Genomic DNA, 16,950 nt, shown 5'->3' with positions numbered 1-16,950 from the left:
TAAGCCTAAGCGACCAGATGACCGGCCAGTAGCTATGATGTGCACTGACCACCAGGGGGCAGACGCTCAAGGCAGAAGCTGCCCCCTGGTAGTCAGTGCGCTCCCACAGCAGGAGCACTGCTCAGCTGACAGATGGGCACCAGACGCCAGACTCATGGTTGGCAAGCGCAGCTGTGGCGGTGTGAGCCTCTCCCGCAGACACTTCCCCTGCGTGCCCTAGCGGCATCGGAGGCAGGCGCAGCGGGGCTGGGATGAGCTGTAGTGGTATGGCATCCAGTCCGGGCTCAGGCTCCTCCCTGGCCGCATGCTGCTTCGCGCACTACTTTGTGCTGTGCAGATCGACATGGACAGTGGGCTGGAGCTCTACGAGCTGGTGGGTAAGGCCAGGCTGTGGTGGCGCAGAGGTCCACTGATCCCCGCAGGCCAGGCCGAGGGACCCCACTGGTGCATGAATCCATGCACCGGGCCTCTATTATGCATATATACTAGTATATAACAACCACTGGGTCCACTTCGTTGGTGTATTGTTGAGGATTTTGCGTCTCTTCACGAGGCATGTTGGTCTTGTGGGGGCTCTGTCTGGCTTTGCTGTCAGGGTGATGCTGGTCACGGTGAAGTTGGGAAACATTTTCCTCTCCTGTTTTCTGTGTAGAATTGTCATTGCTTGTGTCCAGTAGAATTTGCTGGCAGAACCATCTGGGCCTGGGGATCTCTTTTCCAGAAGGTTTTTAGCTGTGAATTCAGTGTCTAATAATCACAGCATTGTTCAGGCTATCGGTTTTGTCCCGGTGGTTGGGGGCTGGGGGTTTTGAGAAACCAGGCCGTTCCCCTCTAAGGTGTCGACTGCACTCCTTTAGTCACTGGCGTCTCCAGTCTGCAGTGGGAACAATCCCGGCTCTGGGAGTGGGAATGATCAGACCTGGTTTGAATGCAGCCTTTGGAGCAGTGATTGGCACAGCCAAGGGCACGGCCCGAGGCTGGATTCCCAGGGCTCACGAAGGGTCCCCAGGGAGCCACAAATGAGATGTGTTAGAGCAGCATTAGGGCGTTTAACCCGCTAGGGCAGCATTCGGTGCCCAGGCGTGGGAAGCTGATACGAGGCAGCCAGTGCCCTGCCCGTCTTCACGTGTTCCTGGAAGCATCAGGTTGCGCCAGGAACCGTCTCGCACAAGGAGACTCTCCCTGAGGTGGGAGAGGTCCCACCTGTTCGTGCTGTGTGAGGGCAGTGTTCCCAGTGGCCTGTGGGTAGCACCAACGCTCTTCGTCTGTTTCCCATCATGCCACGTGTTGCCCACCTCGCCAGCCCTGGTTAAGCAGAGATTGTTGGGTGTTTGCCTGGCAGGGCTGAGAATGGACGAGAGTAAAGTATGTTCTTCTCTGCGATACGTTGTCTTCCTTCGGCGTGAACCCTAAAGAAGGTGTTTTTGGAATGGCCGAGCTATGGGTTTCGGTTCCTGACTGAGCCCTGGTGTGGTAACAAAATACCAGACTGAGTGGCTTATAAACGGCACACATTCCCACCTTCCTGGTGCTGGAACTCCGAGGTCAGGTGCGGGAAGTTGGCCAAGGCCCTGTTCCGGGTCGCAGCCTTCTCCGTGTCCTGATGAGGTGGCAGGGCCGACGGGCGCTCTGGTCGCTGTCATAAGGCACCAGTGCCTTTCCCAGGCCCCCCTCACAGGTCCTGGTCACCCTCACGCTGGGGCTAGGATTTCAACACGTGACATGCAGACCGCAGCCGTTCCTCACGGGTAGTGTGGCATCTTCCTGTCTGAGCGAAGGTCACAGTTGTTTAGTCATTTCTCAGTGAGATTAACTTGGCTTCCTTTAATTAAAAAATCTGTGTCACTCAGGGCTTTAGAACAGGAGAGGGGTTATGAGCACTAGAAGGAAGATAGGTTTTTGCAAATGCAGGAGGGTGTGGGAATCCCTGTTCAGGGAGAGTGAAGCGCGTCCTGTGTGAGCCCTGGCGCGGTGTCGCGTGGTGTGTTTCCCAGGTGGTTGTGAGGCGTTCGGATGGCCAGGCCTGGCACAGGACTGGGAGTGGGAATGATCAGACTTGGGGTCTGAATGCAGCCTTTGGAGCAGTGATCGCTGCGTTTGACTGCTGCCCATCTCACTGTCCCGCGGCAGCTCAGTCTGTCGGCGCTGCTCGTCCGCCGCAGGCTGGGGGTGTAGCTGGTCAGGACACCTGAGGGGAGGTGCGGTGGCTGCATCGCCAGGTGCAAGACAGCTCAGGAGCGGGACAGCGCAGGTGCCGGAGGCTGTTTCTGAACGTGGGCTGGGGGGTGTGCTCCCTACAGTCATACCCTTGCAGCCATGGGTAAGACTTGTGACCTTTCTCGGTGTGATGTCTCCCAGTTGTAAAAGTCACGCATGTTTAGTGTAGTGAGTCCAGAAAGAAGGGAAATTCAAGTTGGCCCCTCCACTGAGCGAGTTTGGGGTACATCCTTTCAGACTTCGCCATCCTCTTCTCCTTCAGGCTCGATTCTAGGACTGAGTGCTGGTGTGGGACCACAAGATCCCCGGTTCTGAGGTGTCAGAAGCCGGCAGCCAGGCTGGGTGGGGGCAGGGAGATGGTGGTCAAGTGCATGGAGTTGCTCTCCCAGGAAGAGCCAGGAGGTGGGCTGTGGGCGAGGCCTATGGAACCCAGTGCCCACTTCTCTTCTGGGAGGGTTGTCAGCCATGACAACCTGCAGTTTAACCATTCAGTTTCCTTCTAGGAGCTTGGTGACTTTTTAGCTTCTGTTCTGATTTCTTGTAAAAGAGTAACGAAACTCTTCCAGCCGTGCTCTCTAGAGCTCTCGGCTTACAACCTAATAGTCACATGTAATGAGAGGCCACAGGAATGGGGTGGCGAGTGTCCTTGCAGAAGGTTACAGACTGAAGCTCACATTTGTCATTGTCATGTGAACCCAGTGAGGACTCTGTGGCCTGGCGGTCACAATCCCCTGCTTCACATGGGAACAGCTCAGCTGACCACTCTGACTGTGGGCCTGCAGACTGTGGGGGGCTGAGCAGAGGGCCTTGGTGAGTCACACTGACCGCAGTGCAAGGGTGCAGCTTGGCTGTCTCTGAGGACCTCTGCACCCACGTGACTAACCTGGGCCTTGAGAGGTGTTTCTTGAGCCTGGCCCCTGCAGACGGGAGCACATGCTCTCAGCGTGACACCATGCACTCTGGACAGCAGGGACCTCATGGTCCCTGGGCAGCCTCTCGGGCAAGAAGTCCTCTGAAGGATTCCCACCTCTGAGCCCTGAGGAGTGGTCTGCGCAGGACCAGGACCGGCCTGTGTGAGTGGGTGCACGTCCCTGAGGAGTGGTCTGCACAGGACCAGGACCGGCCCATGTGGGCAGTTGCACGCCCCTGAGGAGCGGTCTGCACAGGACCAGGACCGGCCTGTGTGAGTGGGTGCACACCCCAGGAGGCTCTGTGCTTGTGGAGACCGCGGCTGCTGGGCGGTGGTTTTACTCGGGAAGGAGAAGGCCCGAGGCAGCCCCCTCCCTGGTGTTAGGGTTTCTGAGAAATGGTCGAGGAGCCTGGGAAGGCCCTGGATTGGCAGAAAGAAGAGGCATTTCTGAAAGCGAGTAGGTGTCACCATTCCTTAGTGCTCACAGGTCTGAGCCGGCACCACGTGTGGTTTGAGGAAGCGGCATCTTTCTCACCATATCAGTCAGCATTTTGTGTGTGGGCTTCCTTGGTGCCTGCCCCACAGCCCCAGAGCTGCTGGGACACGCTGGGCTTCTTGCCAGACGGTCATGCGGGGACCTCTGCCAGGCTAATGTCCTCACGCCTGCTCCTCGGCTCCCCCACGGCCCCACGGCCCTCTAGGGTCCCAGGGCCCCCCCAACACCACTTCCCTCTTTCTCACACTCTGCTCTGTCCCCTGGCCCTGGCCCCTTCCTCTTAAACCTCAGAGCCCCCCCTCTCCTCTTCCCACTGGGACTTTGGAGTGAGTGGCCTCCAGCGAAGGGTTAGAGCCTCCAGAGTGTGGCATCCTGGAGCTCTGCAGGTCATCACCGTGGACAGCCTTGCACAGTCGCGTCTGCAGACATGCAGACGAATTCTGTCCATTGACTGCCGCCATGGAAAAGCCAGCTGTGTGCTCCTCACAAACTCATTTCAGTATTCTTTTGTTCCATACTAGAGGCCCGGTGCATGAAATTCGTGACTGGGGGAGGGGGCTGTCCCTCAGCCCAGCCTGCACCCTCTCCAATCTGGGACCCTTTGGGGGATGACCAACTGCCAGATGACCGGCAGTCAGACATCCCTCTCACAATCCAGGACTGCTGGCTCCCAACCGCTCACCTGCCTGCCTGCCTGATTGCCCCTAACTACTTCTGCCTGCCAGCCTGATCACCCCCTAACTACTCCCCTGCCTACCTGATCACCCCCTAGCTACTCCCCTGCCAGCCTGATTGACACCTAACTGCTCCCCTGCCAACCTGATCGCCCCCAATTGCCCTCCCCTGCCGGCCTGGTTGCCCTTATCTGCCTTCCCCTGCCGGCCCAGTTGCCCCTAACTGCCCTCCCCTGCAGGCCTGGTCGCCCACAATTGCCCTCCCCTGCAGGCCTGGTTGCCCACAACTGCCCTCCCCTGCCAGCCATCTTGTGGCTGTGGGCACCGCCATCTTTGAGAGCGTGGCAGTCAATTAGCATATTCCCTCCTTATTGGTTGTGGTGCTGCCATCTTTGAGGGTGGGGCAGCAATTAGCATATTCCCTCCTCATTGGCTGTGGGCACCGCCATCTTTGTGACAGCGTGAGGGTCGATTAGCATATTCCCTCTTTATTAGATAAGATATTCGTGAAATTGAGCTAAGGTTCACATGACACAATTAGCTACAGTGATGATTTAGTAGCGTTTAGTGCATTCACAGTGTTGTACAACCTCCACCTCTATCTAGTTCAGGACATTTCCTCACCCAAAGGAAACCCCACCACCAGGCAGTCACCCCCTCCCCTCCCTCAGCCAACTCTGTGTCATTGTCTGGTTCTTTGACTTCTCCTTTGAAGGGATTGTGACGTCTCATTGGTTTCTCAGGAATAACGAGTAAAGAACATTTTAAGACACTTTTGCAAATGGCCTTCTAACCACTGCCGTCCTTGTCTGAGAAGCCAGCCCTTCACACTGGGCGCTGCTGGGCTGCCGGGGCCAGGGGCGCCCCCTGTCTGCCCTCCATGGTGCGGCGGCTGAGTTATCTTTAGAGGGAAAGCTGGTGGTGGAAGGCAGCGGGCTGAGCCCTTCACCTGCGCATGTCCCAGCGTGTCTGTGCCAGGACGGGCTCCCAGGTGATGCTGAAACGGGCTGCCTCCGTCCGGCCGGCACCCTGGCCCTGGTTACTGCTCACTTGCCGGGGCTGTGTGGAGCACGTGAGGTGCTGACAGCTGTGGAGAGGACATCCTGCCAAGGACAGACAGACATTGAATAAAGACATCCCATTCAGTTTGGCCGAGCAGGCTCTCTTACAGTGGTCCCATCAGCTCAGCAGGGAGCAGACCCTCGCCCACAGAACAGCCTCGCCCCGTGGTGCGGCCTGGACGTGTCCTGCCCTGCCCTGCCCTGCCCAGAGGGTTGTGGACCCCCAGCGCCCAAAGGGGGAGCTGTGATTTTCCTTAAGGCCTCCACTTTGTGAAGGTTGAACCCGTAACAGCCTGAGTCCTGGCCGGTCTTCCACGTGGGCCCTTGCTCCAGTGGGACCCGCAGGTGCGAGCCTGCCCTCAGCGACCCTGGCTTTTCCCACGCATCCCTGCGCCCCAAACCAGCAGCAACGGAGAGCTGGTTGTGACCTTGAGCCCAAAGAGAAAGGTCAAGATTTGATGGTGGAGAACCCCCAGAAACACTGCTGAACCGAGGGGAGCCCTGTCTGCAGAGAGGAGGGTGGCTCGCAGGAGGCCGTGGGAGCCTCGGTGAACTTCACCCCCGAACAGGCCGCTGCTGTGGTCGCTGTGGGCAGCTCCCCTCAAGGCGGCGGCTCGCAGTTCCGAATGATGGGCATCAGTTGTTTCCTGTTGGCTGGTATTTTGGGGCATGTTCACTCCCTCACATTTAGGACATTTCAGGGCCTTGACATTGTGTAGGTATCCACAAAGAAAACACATCCCGCATCTTATAAGAAGGCCGCCGCCAACGTCAGGGTTGTAGGGAAGAGCATGGGGAGCACTCCCCCCGCGGCCCCTCTCTGCAAAAGCCAGCTTTGTGGGGTTTCCTGCCATAAGCAACATGGGCCAGTGGTCCTAGTTTCTGTGAGTTTTCAGGCACCACATCTAAGCTTGGAGTGAAGTTGGTGAGACGCCCCAACACCGTACTCCTGAGAAGTCAGCTTTCAGAGCGTGGACCCCGGCTCTGCAGGGGGCCCTGCTGGCTCGGTGAAGCCGAGAGCACCCTTCCAGCCCAGAGCTCATGGAGTCGGCTGCCAAAAGAGCCCTTTGCCAAAGCCTCCCCCGCTTAGATCCAATCTGTCAGCTCTGCTGTGACTGAAGCGCGTGGACCCCACCACCCGGGACTCGGGGCTTATAGAGGCTCAGGACACCCGGTTTCTACCCACCGGAGAAACCTGGGGTGGATGCAGCCTTCAGAGGTTGATTTTGACGGTTCCCCGGGAGCCCACAGCGGGGTGGCGTCCCCACCGCCTCCTGGCTGGTGTGGGTGACTGAGCCACAGCGCTCTGCTCCAGGTCACGTGCCCCACTTTGGTGCCACTCGGGCCCGCCCTGCCCTCATTACCAGCCCTCTGGGACGCTGGTCTGTGGAGTGCCACAGGGGTGAGGACACCTGTGTGCTTACGGGGCCCGTTTCCCATCAGTGCCCTCAGCTAACCCCGGTGCCCCTGCCAACAGCGGGCTCCCACCTCGCCCGTGAGCCTTATCCTTTTCTCTCTGTCATCCTGTAGGGGCAGCGCCTCTTGCTTTATCTGCTTTTCTGGTCCCAGTGAGAACATCTCCCCCAGACGCTGCAGCACTTTCAGAGGAGGCGTCGGCCTTTAGGAACGCAGATGGGCGCCAGTATGCAGGCCTGGGGCAGGGTCCTGGGCACCCACCAGTAGCTGTGGGGGCTGCTTTCGATGGTCCCACAGAGCCCTGCCCGCCTCCTGGAGGGAATGTCTCCAGGACCATGGCCTCAGGACACGAGTCAGTGCATGGCTCCCCTGAGCCGCCTCCCTGCTCTCGCCTGTGGCAGGGATGCCCTGCGCTACGCCTCGAGCCAGTCCCTGTTGGTACCAGGACCCCGATCTGGTGACACCTTCCGGAGGTGGAAGTCACAGGTCACCTGTCCATTGGGCCTTCATCGGTGGGTGTTTGGGGCTTGAAGTCGTGTGTGATCACTTGTCAGATGAAAACACACGGACTTCGTAAGAAGAGGCTTTATTAGAGGCCCTTGTGGGGACGGGACCTCGCAGGGGCGTGTGACCATGAGATCAGCTGGCACATGGAGGTCCGACACCAGTTTCCCTTCTCAGGGAGGTGTGGACAGGACCCGGCGGGACAGTGGGACCAAGGGCATAGAGAAGGGTAGTCATCGAGGTTGTGCCCCGGGGCTGGTCTGTTCTCAGGGGCGTAAAGCCTGTGTTCCCCCTCACGCCCGGTCTGTGTGATGTATGAGCCAACACCATCCCAAGGCCTTCGGTCTGGATTGTATGACAGGAGCCGTAGGCCCCTGACGTGGAGGCCTGTGCACAGCAGTGAGTCCCAAAGTGGCTGTAGCAGGACCGAGAGCCCGGCAGTCCCTCGTGACAGATCCACCGGCGCCGGTGCTTGTCCATCAGCTGAAGACAGGCGCGGAGGAGCCTGGACGCAGGTGGGAGGGGCTGCCGTCCAGGACCTCTGTCCCTGCAGTCGTGCAACTTGGACCTTGTTGGGTCCATTTGCCATGATTGGAGCTTCCACACCTTCAGCCACACCTGGGCCTGCACCGGCTCCTACGTCCGAGCCTCTGTGGCCTTGCTGCAGCTGGTGATGCCACCGCGGTCTGCGCTGTCCGCTACCGTGGCTGTTACCGCCCTGGGTGGGGCCGTCCCCGTGTGGCACTGCGAGTGGGGACACAGCAGGCAGGAGGCAGCCTCAGGACGGGGCAGCCCATTCGTGACTCTGTTCCTCACGTGTGGGAAAGACAGTGCTTTGGCTTCGTGTTGGGTTAAATACAATATGTTTAGGCTTCACCTTTGTTTTTACTCTCCGAACGTGGCTTCTAGGAAGATCTGAACTCTCGCATGGGGCTTGCACATGCGGCTCAGCCGGTGCTTCTGTTGGAAGCGGAAGCAGGCGGTTCTCGGTGCTCTGCGCCTGTGCGCCCCTTCCCTCCGGCCCAGCCCTGGGCGGGGAGGCCGAGGGAGCAGGCACCAGCTTTGAGAGGACCCGAGAGCCCGCAGCACTGCTGCTGTCTTTCCACGTCCACAGACAATTGCTAACAGACAGCTGGGCCTTGTCAGACGGGGTGCCCTGCGCAGACTGGGTTCTCCTGCACAGGGAGCCCAGCACTCTGGGGGGTGGGGGTGCCTCCCCGGACGGCTCCTGTTCTCCGGCATCCGTCTCCCTGGTTTCTGTGAGACTTGCAGTCTGCAGCCTGGCCGTCCCCACGGCGTGTCCTGCATGTGCCGGTGGCGAGCAGCCTGCATGGCCAGGCTTTGATGAAACCCTGCCTTGTCCCTGAGAGAGGAGGCTCCACCCATTAACCCTCTGCTGCCCGAAGTGCAGCTGCTTCCTGGGGATCTGCTGGGGGTGCAGCTGTGGGTGCCTTCCCACATCTGGCCAGGCTATTTATAGCCCACAAAGGCCCCTTTGACTCTGAAGAGAGCGGGCATGTGGCGATGCTGTCATGCACCCGGGGAGCCACTGAAACGAGCCTTCAGCGAATGACTCTGGTGCTCGCAGCGCGTTTTCATCCCCTGCAGAGGCCCGGGTCTCGGGTCTGCCCCGCTGCCATCTGGCTGCACGTGTGGAGCCTGGGGAGAGCTTGGCCCCATGCGGCCCAGCCCCCCGACACCGTGGGACAGGTTTCCTCAGGCCCAGCTCTCCAGGACACTGAGCGCCCTCCCTCCGCCTGGCAGGCTCTGGGCACTGGGGCCTCCATGTGGAAGAAGCTTCTAGTGGCCGGGAAGACAGACTGTCAACGGATGAGTAAGTCAGATGCGAGGAGTGAGAGGTGATGGGTGCAAATGAGAGAAGCCAAGTGGAGAAGGGGCAGCAGGAGGCCCTGCTGGGAGGGGCAGTTGATTGAGGACAAACAGGAGCTGGGCCTGGGTTCGGAGAGGAGCATTCCAGTAGAAGGCATGGCCGGTGTGGTCGCTGGTAGGAGCGCCCTGGGACGGGAAGCAGCGTATGACCTCTTGGTGCTCTGCGGTGCACGTGCTGGGAGCCCAGGTTTGGACAGGACTCCCGGCTTCTGGGGAGAATGGACCCTGGAGGGTGCAGGGAGTCCTGTGCAGAGGCTGCGAGGTGGTCCTGGAGGGGGTGCGGGCCAGGGTGCCGCAGCGGGTGGGAGGAGAGCCCGCGGGCGTTCATTGGGAGGCGGAGCCCAGGGGACTTGCTGCCATGTGGGTCTGAGTTGGGTGGGGGTCAAGGATGAGCCTAGGTTTGGCTGAGCACCTGGAAGGGTGAGGATCCATGTACAGACCAGTTCCCCCAGGTTGTCTGAGGCCTCCACCTGGGGCAGCAAGGCTGGGGACGCAGGGAGTGTGGCAGGGAGGAGGTCTTAGCGTTGGGTGGACATCTGAGGAGCAGCCCCAGGTGGGTCCCTGCTGGGGCACCGAGCCACCAGAGGGCAGAGGACGGGCCACCTCCCCTGGGAACAGGCCTCATGGACGTGCCATTAGATGGGTGAGGCTGGCTGTGCGGGACACAGAGTGGGGAGGCCCTTGGGGAGCCTCCATCGAGTTTGGAGGGACGAGGACGAAGGCATACAAGGGTGGGGAGGGGTGAGGTTCCCAGTGGCTGCCAGGCTGCTCAGGGGTGAGATGGCCTTTGACGGATGGGAGACCCTGACGGGTGGCGGCAGGGGAAGGAGAGGATGTAGCGGCATTCAGGGACACGAGTCTTTGGATACGCCCCACGAAGCCCTGTGGGGTACCCCTGAGTAGCTGGCGCTAAGGCAGCTGGAGTCAAGGGTCGGAGTGTGGGCACAGCAGAGCCCACCCATACCAGGGCACAGCTGGGCTTTAGGACTCAGCACTACATGGTGGGGGGGCAGGAGTGGTTATAGGAAGGTGGCACTGCCCTCCTCCCATACACGCCTCAGAAGGACACTTGGTGCCTTCATCACGCCCTTTCGCTGCCTCGTTGGAAAGGCATGGTGACCCAGGGTCGGGATGCCCCACACCTTTGAGTCAAAGGGGGACACTCATTTTTGCAGAAAAATGCTGTGGGCAGCAAAGCTTACCCACTGTCCTCATTCCAACCCGAGAGACCCTGTTGTGTTCAGTACAGAGACAAGACCGTGCGTCTTGCCTTCTTGGCCATATTGGGCAGGAGAGTCAACTACCAGCCAGGCAGGGCTTCATTATGAACTTGGACCTGCTCCCCTTGGAGCCCCTCACGGCTCCAGGATTGTTATGTGTGGTCCCTGGTAGGAAGCTGAAGAATAGCCCCAGCGAAGGCAGGTTCTAACCCCGGCGCCTGAGTGCCACCTGGTCTAGAAAGCGGCTCTTAGCAGAAGTGACTCAGGAATCTCGAGATGGGGAGGTGATCGTGAGTCACGTGATGGGCCCTAACTGCCACCACAAGTGCCCCCCGGAGAGGGAGGCGGGTGGAGATTGGAAAGATGAGGAGAAGCTGATGGGAAGACGGAAGTAGAGATTAGAGTGATGTGGGCGTGAAGGCTGATTTTGTGTGTCAGCTTGACTGGGGCACAGGTGCCCGGATACCCGGTCAGACATGATCTGGGTGTGTCTGTGAGGGTGTTTCTGGATGAGATTAGCATTTGAGTCTATAGACTGAGTAAGCAGATGTCCTCCCTCATGTGGGTGGGCCGCATCCTATCAGTTGACAGCCTGAAAAGAGCAGAAAGGCCAAGGAGGGGAGAATTATTCCATCTGTCCTGCTGCCTTTGAGCGGGTACATTGGTCCTCTCCTGCCTTCAGATTTGGACTCCAGCTGAGATTTGCACCATTAGCTGCCCTGAGTCTGCAACTTGCTCACTGCTAATCTCAAGGCTTGCCAGCCTCCGTGATCACATGATCTGATTCATTATAATAAATCTTTCTCTCTGTGTAACCGGACAGTCAATGGATCCAGGCTGCCTGTCACTACTTGAGCCAGCTCAGCTGAGACAGGGTTGAGTCATATATGAGCGTTTATTCCAGTAACCCCAGCAGCAAGGAGAGCAGCAGGTCAGCCACAAAAATCTGCTCCACACCCTACCAAAAGCCAGCTGCTATAGTGGGTAGAAGGACGACCATGGGGAAGTAGGCGAAAGGGATAAGAATGGGTATGCAAAATGGGCAGTTTACAGGCAATGCAAAGGCCTGTGGGTATGCAAAGGGCTGGGGGTCTTCAAAGGGCTGGCGGCTCTGGTTTTGCAACATGGTTGTCAGTCTTTCCATGATGACAGGCAGCTTCCCGGTGGGGAGGATGGGCCGCATTTCCAGGTGAGCTCCCAGGTCCCACATGCAACTCCCAGCCAGGACAGCATGAGCCTTGTGTAATCAGAACAAGACATCACGGTTAACAGAGCAGGATGAATATTTCTTACAGTTATAGCTGGTCCCAGTATCCTGCTTCTGCCACTGACATCTACACCCACATCCTATTGGTTCTCTCTCTGGGGATCCTGACTAATAACAGTGGCCAGAAACCAAGGAGTGCCTGCAGCCCCCGCAGCTGGACGAGGCAGGCGGGGTCTCCTCCAGCACCTCTGGAGGGAGCGGGCCGGCTGCACCTGGAGTTCAGGGCAGTGAGACCGCTGGCCCCAGAACTGGGAGGGGTTGCTGCTGTTCTCAGCCTCCCAGTTGGTGGTCACTTTTTAGCGCTGCCACGGGAAAGGAGCTCAGCCAGCGTAAACAGAGCTCCGTGAACGCCCGCCACGGGCATGAGGCCACTCTTCCGGGCCTGTCGCTGCGGGCCGGGGGGCGCCTCTGTGTTTTAGGTGCTGCCAGAACAGTTTTGAAAAGATCTAACAGCTGGTCTTCCCCTGCGTGGACCCTGATCCCGGCGCTCCCTGAGCAGGGTCCTCCCGGGGTCCCGGGGCAGCGGATCTTTGCTGCAAGGTCCCTGGAGGTTTGCGTTTCTCCGTCTGTGACTCGCCTCTTGTGTTCTTGGACTGTTTCTCTCAGAATGCCTCTCTCACCCGTTTGCAGTGGCTGTCTGTTATGGAAACTGACGGCTCCCTTCAGCCTTGAAAGCATCTAGAATGCTTTGCATAATATGGACTAAGACCTTTGAGGGAGGAAGTCCAGTTTGCTCTTCTTCCTGGTGCCAGCACTACTCTTCAGTAACCCGTTCTCTGACAGGGCATCGGGCTTCCGCTCTGGGAGGACTGCGGGCTCCTCCGTGGCCTCCCGCTGGCTGGTCCTCCCTGTGCCCGCTTCACACTGGCAGCAGCTGGGAGGGGTGGCGGGTGAAGGAGCCCGCTGTGCTGTGTGCTGCACGGGAGTTACCGGCGCCCTCCTGTGTGTGCACCCGTGACTCCGTGTGTTTACATGTCTCTCATGGCCCCGGGCAGAGGAAGATTTGGGAGGACACACGACGGCAAGTGTATGATGGGGAGAGAAAGGATGACACACTGCACAGCTCCTCTGCTGTCGGGGGCGGGCACGGCGTGGGTCCCTCTGGGCAGGGGTGCTCTTACTCTGTGCGTGGGGGGCGTGCACAGATTTGGCGGGTGCATGGACCCTTGGCATGTGCAGATGTTGCTGTTCCAGGTGCCCGTGTCTGACCCTGGCTGCCCTCAGGAGCTCACACCTGAGCACTGACTCGGGCTCCCTGGGTGGCAGCCCTCTGTGTCCCCCAAATGCCCTCTTTGCCTGAGTTCCCGCTGTGCTGCCCACGCTGGACTGGCCCCACCCACGCTGGGAGCCGGTGAGGTCAGGGTTTAACTTCTGGTGGCCTTGGCCCTGCCCATGCTGCAGGTGGAGGTGTACCTGGAGGCTCACACACTCAACCACACCCGGCCGGACAACTGACAGCCTCAGCAGGGTGGGCGTGGGCGTGGGCTGGGTGGGCGTGGGCGTGGCCCTGCCAGCCTGGGGCTGTCAGTCATTCTGTCCCAAGCAGGTGGCCCAGCCTGCTTCACAGGTGGCAGTGATGGACAGCTGGGGTCCAGGGTGCACGTTGCAGAGTAGGCTCACTCGTCTTACCGACACCTGTGTGACTGGAGGCTCTGCAGGAGCAACCAGACGGCACATCTGCTCCGAGGTCAGGGAAGGTGACCCAGGAGCCCCCCTGGGAGAGGAGGACGGGAGCTGCCCCGTGGGGGAGGCAAGAGGAGGGGAGCAGCTGTGCTGGCGCAGGACCGGCGTCTGTCCGCTCTTCAGCATGTTTCATGGGTGTCTGGCCGTGTAGACATGGGCAGTGGCTGCATGTAGGGCTGTCCTCGAGGGTGCAGACATGCCTGGCACACTGCGGGGTAGGGCTTCACCTGGTGCACATGGGCCAGGCCCCACCACTGGCCCGGGATCTGTGCCCAGTGGTCCTGGGAGAGGGTGAGGAGGGTGGGCAGGGTCAGTTCTGGTCCCTTCCAGGGCTGCAGGGCCCCACACTGTACTGACAGGAGAGCTCACCAGGGTGGGGTGGGGGGTGTCCTGTTTGCTTACTGCGGTGCCTGCTAAAGGACACTCACTTCTTTCCAAATTTTACTCTGGACGCTGTGTCCCCAGCCAGAGGAGGAGGTGACCGGCCGGGCAGGCTCCTGCCCCTCTGCCTTCTTGCCGAGGGCACCTGACTCCTTGAGCCCCTGCAGGCCCCCGGCTCCCCAGCACTCCTCCTTGCTGCTGCACCCAGTGGGGGCTCCGTGCCCCTGCAGAGAGCGGTTTGCACTTCAGACACTGAAATTGAAGCTGCTTGCTGGCATCAGCAGGGCTGTGGGTGGGCACCAGCAGCTCCGGCCTCTGTCCCACTCACCGTGACCCAGGCCACACGCAGGAGTTGAGGCCAAAGGCTGTACCAGCAAGGAGGGAAGGACACGTCGCTCGGGTCCTGGCAGGGCTGGCGGGCAGTGGCAGCCTGCCAGCTTTGCCTGGGACAGTCTGCTTGTCCATGACCTGCACACAGAGCCACGTGTCTGGCAGGATGAGAGGCGTGGAAACACGGCTGTGGGACTCTAGGAGGCGCTGCCAGTCTCGCTGAGGGTGTCCCACAGCCACTGGTCCGCCCTTCCCGGCGATGGCCTCCTGTGCAAGGTGGTCCCGGCCACCCCCTCTGGCCAGCCTCAGCCTTTGTCCTCACGGTGGAGGCTGGTGTTCTGTGCCCGCCGGAGGCGAGTGTAACGGAGTTTAGTGCAGGCCCAGGGAGGAGGGCTGGAAGCGGAAGCATGGGGCTGCCGCGGGAGCAGAAATGGCGAGAGGAAGCCAGGGGTCTCTGTGGGTGGAAAGCGGCCATGACCACAGGTGCAGAGGGGCCTGGGCTACATGTGGAGAGTGGGGAGAATGCCCTGCGTGGCTAATGTGTGGAAGGTGCCCACGCAGAGGGCAGTGCCACGGGGGTCGTGGGGCCAGGAATGGTGATGCCGAGGGTGTGTGCAGGGAGGGGTCCGGGGAGAGAGCGGAGAGCAGCCTGTGTCCTGGTGCAGGCGGGGTGGGACCGCTGGGCCTCCGCTGCGCCTGGGCTGTTCTCGGGGAGACTGCAGGCAGGCGGGCCGTGTGCACAGCGTTCTCACCCCAGCCTTCCTGTCGTGTGCACTTTGTGGCTGTGACCACGGCTGTGCGTTCTTGGGCGGGATAGGGCTAAATTAATGCTCAAAATGGGTACTAAGATGTGGTGAACCTGAACATGGGTGGGTGGGTTTTTCATTTGACTAAAATTTGTACAGTGGTTTCTTTGCTAACTTTGTTTTAAAGGGCAAGTACAGTACCTGCAAGTAAGTTTTTAAAATAGACTTGTCTCTTGCCTCTTTCTGTAAATCCACTTGCCCCTGGCGGTGCTCTGGGCCTGGGACCTGCCCGCCGAGCTCGTCTGCACTTGGGGGGCCATCAGGCGGGAGTGGGGTCGCGTCCTGGGTGGTGAAGGCGCTGTTTGAAACCCCTAGCCTCTCAGGGGCACCTTAATTTTTGTGTGAGATCTTTAATCACAGAAGAAATGTGTTTCCCAAGTGTAAGTGTTCCTTTGCATATCCTGCCGCTTTGGGAACCTGCCTTGGCTTCCCTCCCAGGAGCTGGGTCTCAGAGGTGAAGAGGGTTAAACACCCTGTTCCCTAAGCAGAGTTCATACGTCACCGATCCATGAAAGCCCTACAATGTAAGGCATATTGCAGACCTAGTAAAAATCTGTAAATCGGGGTGGGGCAAACGTAGGTTTACAGTTGTTTGTATGGAAAATAATACAATAATTAGTAAATAGTAATACAAGAATAAACTCTGTGTTTCACATGCTCACAACTATAAACCTACCTGTGCCCCACCCTGCACATAAATTGCAGATGAGCAAGGAGGGGGCTAAGGGCACCCCCACCCACGCAGTAGAAAATCCTGGTCTGACTCATGTCGGTCCTGATTCCCAGCCATGGCCGCAAGTACATAGATGCGATTCTAGTCAATGAATACGAGGAGTACCTGAGCTCCTCCCTCCGCACATCTCCAAGGCCGGGAGCATTCTTTGCAGCTCGTGAATGAGGGTGAGGCGCTTGCCTTACGCTCAGGGAAGGATGGATTCATGCTTTCTCTCATTTCAGCCCCGAACTGGGAGGGTCACAGTCACCTGACTCCCTGGTCAAACATGTCCAACACTTTTTTGGATTGTGATGAGGTCCTGGGAGGCCCCAAGCCAGGCCGGACGTGGCAAGCTCACCAAGCCACGCCAGCACCCGCCATGGCCGCCACGCCTCTCCTGCATCGCATGGGTGAGCCTGCTGCTCAGGGCGCTGCCACCAAAGACTGTGCGGGAGGAGCGGGCAAGGCCCCGGGACAGGGGCGGCGGCCACCTCGCAGGCTGCAGCCTTTGCTCCTGGTCACACCCCCTGTGTCTTGGGAAGACCGGCCTGCGCCTGCGGTCTCCAGTGACAAGACACTGTCCTGTTCGCAGAGGCAGGCCCGGTGCCAGCAGCCGCCTGGCACTGCTTGCTTCGGTGGTGGATGGGCCGGACCCTTTGTTGCTGGCTCAGGGGATTTTAGACTTGGGGTCTGGGACCTGCCAGGGTGGGTCAGCCCCTCGAGGGCAGTGCCCACCATCAGACAGGTGTGCCCAGCCGCTGTCTTGCTGAGGACTGAGGCTCACACACTCAATGTGTTGTACCAGCTACCTGTGCCCACCCAGGTCACCGTCCTGCTTCCTGTGGCGCTGGGCACATCACCAGACTTCCATCCCGGTGACTGTGGGGTGCGAAGTGGCACAGAGCCCGTTGTGGACGGCACACTGGGGTCGCTGCCCGTTGTCAGGGGCTCTCTGTGTCCCAGGCCCATGTCCCCCCTCACTCAGCAGCAGCGAGCTGCCACCGCGGCGGTGATCTGCGGGGAAGGGGTGTGTGGGTCGCAGGCCGGTGCCTGGGAGCTGAGCCTGCTTGTAGAGACTGGACAAGCCTCCCTGCCCCCCGCCCGTCTCCCCAGGTTGTTCACCACCGTGCGTGGGTGCCACCGTCTCCTTGCTGTGCCTCCCCCAGGCCCTGCAGGTGACCGTGGGCTGAACCCCTGTGTGATGGTCCCTGGGTTCGGCCCACTTATGGGAGGACAGACGTGCCAGTGGGCAGTGGGCAGCGGGCAGCCGGGAGAGAAGAGGTGCCTTTGCCAGCACCTTCTCCTTCCTGCGGGCTCCGAGCTCCTTTCTCCAGGCACAGCGGCACCTTCCACCCATTCCCCCTCCTCCTTCTCCCCCCC

General features: G+C 59.7%; 1 protein-coding gene across 2 annotated transcripts in view; it reads left to right on the top strand.

Annotated features, from left to right (window-relative positions):
• SEMA4D (sema domain, immunoglobulin domain (Ig), transmembrane domain (TM) and short cytoplasmic domain, (semaphorin) 4D) overlaps positions 1-16,950 on the top strand; it is an 89,596-nt gene that overhangs the window by 7,893 nt on the left and 64,753 nt on the right. The window lies entirely within an intron of this gene.

Source organism: Myotis brandtii, unplaced genomic scaffold (assembly GCF_000412655.1).
Source record: "Myotis brandtii unplaced genomic scaffold, ASM41265v1 scaffold760, whole genome shotgun sequence".
NCBI lineage: Eukaryota > Metazoa > Chordata > Mammalia > Chiroptera > Vespertilionidae > Myotis > Myotis brandtii.
The sequence above is the reverse complement of the archived record's forward strand: the minus strand, read 5'-3'. Positions and strand labels throughout refer to the sequence as shown.